Raw genomic sequence first — 5,874 nt, forward strand, 5'->3', positions numbered from 1 at the left:
ATGAAAAACTAACACTGACTTTGAATCAAACTTTGATCTTCTTTCATATGGTATTTTGGCAAAACACTCACCACCAATTGTCTTGAAATGACAAACATTTGGTTTATGTTCGTACCGCATTTCATTGAGGTTTAAGAGTTAATACTCTTGTATAGGGCATATTCAATATGTAATTATCTATGTTAATAGCTTCCGCCCAAAATACACTTGGCATATCCCTTTGAAACAACATCTGGCCATGTCCACTAGTGTTCTAATCTTTCTTTTTGAAACTACATTTTGATGAAGAGTATTGGTGATAGTTAACTGATGTTTTACACCCAATTGAGCCAAGAAATTTTCAAACCCAGTGGATGTATACTTTATACCATTATCTATTCTCAAGGTTTTAATCTTCTTATCAGCTTGATTTCAGACATGGCTTTGAATTTGATAAATTTGACCAAAGCTTTAGACTTCTGCTTCAAAAAATAAACCCAGCTAAATCTGGTAAAGTCATCAATGAACACAATATAATATCTACTGTGATTTAATGAAGAAATCTTCATAGGTCCACACAAATCAATATGAACAATTTCAAGTTTACTTTTAGCACTCTAACTTCTTTGTTTAGGAAATGGTTTTCTACATTGCTCCCCAAGCTTACAAACTTTACACAATTTGTCAGATTTGTTCACAACAAGTAAACCATCAATAAGACCATTAACAAGCATTTTACTCAATAAATTATAATTGACATGACCAAACCCTTTATGCCAAAGATTAGTAACTTCATCTTCACTCACAAATGCTCTATACTCAGTTTTCATTAAGTTTAAAGGTAGCAATTATTTTTCATCTCCACAGTTAATATCACAATTCCAGTAGTATCAAACACAATATATAACTCACCCTTAAACAACAAAGTATAATTTTCCTTAGCTAATTGACCAACCCTCAGCAAGTTTGATCAGCATCAAGTACTAAGAAAACATTAGAAATATCCTTAATACCTCATAAAGTACTAATAGAAATTGTTCCTTTACCAATTATTTTCAAAACACACCATTGCCAATCTTGATATGAGTTGTAAAACTTCTATCAAGATCTGAAAATAGCTTTTCATTTGTTGTGAGATAGTTAGAACAATCACTACCCAACAGCCAAACACCTTTTTTATCTGAATCATCTCTCAATTTAGCCATGAACAACACATCTTCAGTTTCCTCAATCTATTAAGCCATAACAGCTTTATTCTCTTCACATTTCTTTTTAACATTACAAACTTTTTCAACATGACCAAGTTGATCACAAGATCTACAATTTACATCAGGCCTGTACCAACAATATTTGGGAGTATGATTACTTTTTTTGTACTGAGGACATGGAGAATACTTGTCTTTTATTTTTCCTTATTTGTCATCACTATTTTTGTTGCCTTTATACTTCTTTGAACTCTTACCCTTAGTTTTCAAGCCTTTGGTTTTGGCAACCAAAGCATTTTCTATAGGACTTTCACACCTAAAAGCTCTCTTTTGCTCTTGAGCCAGTATAGCACTAATCAATTTATTAATTGAAATCCGAGTCAAATATTTAGAGTATTCTAGAGATGAAGTTTTTGCTTTAAATCTCTTTAGAATACTAACCAAAATCTTATTCACAACTCTCTTATCATTAGCTTTTTCTTCCAGCTTTCTAAGTTAATTTCCTAACTTCAAGAGTTTGTTTGTATACTTTTGAATATTTTCATTCTCATCAACTCAAACTGTCTAGAAATATTCAACACTTGCATAGCCCTAGTTCGATCACTACTTGATATTCTTTTTTTAAACCATCTCACATTAACTTAGGATCTTCATAATTCATGATTTTAGCAAAAATTGACTTAAAGACAAGAGATTGTAAACAAATAAGAGCCTTGTACCTTTTAGCTACTTCCTCATTGTGTTGTCTGATTTGAGCTATTATCGGATTGGCATGCCTTTGCATAGAAGCCAATGTAGTCTCAATAGCATTCGAGAGATCAAAAGCCTTCAGGTATGATTTCATCTTGACAACCTAGAAGGGTTAATTCACACTAGAGAAAATGGGAGTTCATATAACATTGAAACCAACAATAGCCATACTCTTTGAAAAAGAAAATACAACTCACAGTAATGATCGAATCACAAGTCCCTTAAGAATAAAGTTCTGATACCATGTTGCGATTTCAAATAATATTTTATATAACCATGAGAGAAACAGAGTAGAGAGGAGGAGGAAGGATCGAGTAGAGACGGAAAAGGGATTGAGTTAAGAAATCTTAACTTGGCTCAACCAACCAAAAGTCTTTCATTTCAGCTTTTTATACAAATATTTTGAAAAACAAATTTAGGTAGATCCAATCTGGAGACTCTAAATCATGAAAAATATAGGATCATGCTAAGCTGAAAACTATTGATTTTTGTGTAAGCTTAACAACCATAACAAAAGCCAATACAATAAGAAGAAGAACAAAATGATATCTAGATTGCGTACAAGTAATAAAAGAAATAAACTTGGCTAAATGACATACAAGTATGTGTTTCAATCATTATAACCAATAGACTAAATTTAACAACTAAAACGACATAGAAACACTTATTTCAAAGCCTCAAGATTTGGGAAATATAAAATGACACTGTTTAAACATAACACCTTCAATTCTTCAGTCGATCGTTGCTTCCCTCCAGACTTTTGCCTCTTTCAAACACCATCTTAGCCCTCTTCAATCAGATTCTCAAATTGATGATTATTTTAACATGGTAACATTTGTAAGTAGTTGGGTCTTTTTGACAAATATACAAATTCTCTCACCCTCACTGTTTCATTTATGCCATTAAAGTCTTCTGCCTTTCAAGCTAGAGACTTAAAATAGCATGCAGGTGATAAGATTAATAAAAACTATCTTTCAAAAAAAAAAACATTACTTTTTTCAACACAGGGTTTCTGCCATCAGCTACAAATATCCATGTGCATGGTGTTTGTGATTGAGAAGTTAAGAACAAGATGGCTATGGAATTGATAGTTGAAACCACCTATTTAGAAACTATCAAACCTTATTCACCAACTCCCCTTAACCTGAACATTTTCAAGCTATCACTTATTGATCAGATGGCTCCTGTGGCTTACATACCATTAATTTTCTAATACTTTGCAGATGGTGCTGTTGATGATCATTTTGCCAAGGCTGAAGAAAAATCTCGGTGGCTTAAGAAATTGTTATTCAAAATGCTAACTCGCTTCTACCCTTTTGCAAAGACAATAAGTTATAATTCTATTTTATAAAATTATTTTAGTCTAATTTTGTTATTAAATATTTACTAAGTCTTTAATTTTTAATTATAATTTAGTTAATTTGATTGTTTTTATAATTAGTTTATTTTTAAGTAATTTATTTTAATTTTATGTTTATATCTTTTAATTTTACTATTTTTGTAGAAACTAAAGGAATTGGGCTTAATTTTGGAAAGTAAGGTATTGAAAAACCTGAAAGTCTGTTTGCATGTGCTTCAGTTTTTTGACCATAACTCGCACTACAGAACTCCAAATACTGCTATTCTTGGACCATTGGAAAGGTAATAGACATAGCTAAAATTTTCATGAGATCGCTTTGTCTAGTTCTATCTCAAAGATAGAGAAAATTGCATCAGAAAATGGCTAAGTGTACTATTGCTAGAATGGAAAGTTTAAGACTGACAATTGATGTTTGGGCCTCATTACATTATTAGGCCCAATAGTTAGAATTAGTAGGTTAATTTAGAGAGTTATAGGTTAAGTTTGTTACTATATATAATATTTTTTTAATAGACATTAGGTTAGACAACTTTTGGGAGATTCAAGAAGCTAGAAATGGAGGCTGAAACTTGAAGAGCAAGGCTGCAAATATTTTTTTTTGTTTTTTCCTTAGCTTTTATTTTTCTTATTACTCTCAATGGTTGAATTTTATATAATGTTATTTATCTTTGCAATTATGCAAAGTTAATTTTTTTTCTAAAATTACAATTGAACTCACATGTAATCTCTTTGATGAGATTTGAATTGTTTATTTCAATTTGTTTTTAATACTTTTAATTGCCTGATTACTAATTAAATTGATTTAGGAACCTAAACAAACTTGAAAAAAGGAATTTAGTGTAGACTAAATTGGGATAGCATATGATCATGTTAATTGATTTTCGTATAGGATAGGGATATATCTATAAGTCATATGTAGTCAGATTAGAGCCTAAACTTAATGAGTCTGTTTTAACTTCAATTCACATAGGGATATAGTATTTTGGTTAAAATAGATATTTTTATAAAATGAGTTGGGAGACTATTATAAATAATTGAGGACTTTAAGTTAGTAATTCAACCTATTGCAATAAGTTAAAGAAGAGAGATAAGATTTAGATGAAGTGTGAGGGATATTGTAATATTAGGTTTGTTTGATTTGATTTTCACTAAGTTATTATTATTTTGATTTTTTAGTTTAAATTTTGGTTAATTAGTTTTAGTTAATTAATAAATTTTGATTATTTAGATAAAATTAACTTATTTTAATTTTAATACTTAATAAAATTTTAGATTAATTTTTTATAAAATTGATATTTTACTTGTTTATATATTATCTATTTAATACATATATTTGCATAATAAAATTTAATTGACGATAAGCAATTGCTTAATCAGACTATAACGATGAAGGGGTTGACTACATTGAAACCCAAGTGAACTGCCTTCTCCAGGAAATCCTCAAACAACCCCATGGTGAGGTGTTGAAGAAATTTCTTCCTATGCAAATGGAATCCCCAAAAGTAGCAACAGGACGCTTATTACTTGTAAAGGTCAACTTCTTTGAGTGCGGTGGCACGGCAATTGGCGTAAGCATTTCCCACAAGCCATTGATTTATCCACATCGAGCAAATTTATCAACAGTTGGGCCGCCACAACTCTGGGTTCTAACCAGGGGGTGTTTCCTGAATTTGGCTGTGTTACATCGTTTTAGCCACCTACAGATTTACCATTCACAATGCCTACCATGGAATTCAAGCGTCAAAAGGCGTCTCCACGGAGGTTAGTATTTGATGCTTCAAAGATTTCAATGCTTATGGTTCGAGTTGATAGTACAAGCCTGCGACAGCCTACGCGAGTTGATGCTATTGCAGCGCTTATTTCGAAATGTGCAATGGCTTAATCAACATCAAATCTTGGTGGTTTTATAAAGCCATCTGTGTTGCGTCAAGTTGTGAACTTGCGCAGAAGAATGACACCTCCGCTGCCTGAAAACTCTGTCGGCTATCTTGTATCTTACATCACTGTACAAACGCAGGATAGTGCAACAGATTCGCAGGGCCTGGTTAAAAAATTAAGGAATGGAATCAAAGAATTCAATGAAAACTATGTGATGAAACTTCTGGGGAGTGATGGAATCTCAATAATATTTGAGGCTGCCAAAGAAATGGGAACTTGTCAAAGAGAGATGATATTGAGTTCTATAACAGTCCGAGTTGGTGCAGATTCGATCTATATGAAGCTGATTTTGGATGGGGAAAACCAATTTGGATCAGCGTTGCCAGTGCTGCAGCCCCAAATATTTACGCATTGTTGGATACTGTAGAAAAATCAAATGAAACTCATGATGCACAGATAAAAGAATTTCCAATAAGCTGAACTAAGAAGTAGAGCAAGATGAGAAAATTTTTTTTTATCAACAAGCACTTGATATCTTTTCATTTCTTGTATTTATGCTAACTCTTGTCTCGTGATTACAAATATTTCCACAAATTTCGAATTTGTGATGAGCACAAAAAAACAGAATAAAAACAGCTAAGCACTAATAACCAAAACAACTGATTTTAGTGCCAGCAACAGTCCTTAGCATATGGAGAAACA

The 5,874-nt window shown here is 31.9% G+C and overlaps 1 pseudogene; it reads left to right on the forward strand.

Annotated features, from left to right (window-relative positions):
- Positions 1 to 3,006: 3,006 nt before the first annotated feature.
- LOC110423486 (akuammiline synthase 1-like) overlaps positions 3,007 to 5,874 on the forward strand; it is a 6,628-nt pseudogene continuing 3,760 nt past the window's right edge.

This window comes from Theobroma umbraticum, unplaced genomic scaffold (genome assembly GCF_002168275.2).
Source record: "Theobroma umbraticum cultivar Fairchild unplaced genomic scaffold, ASM216827v3 scaffold_20.0, whole genome shotgun sequence".
Taxonomy (NCBI): Eukaryota; Viridiplantae; Streptophyta; class Magnoliopsida; order Malvales; family Malvaceae; genus Theobroma; species Theobroma umbraticum.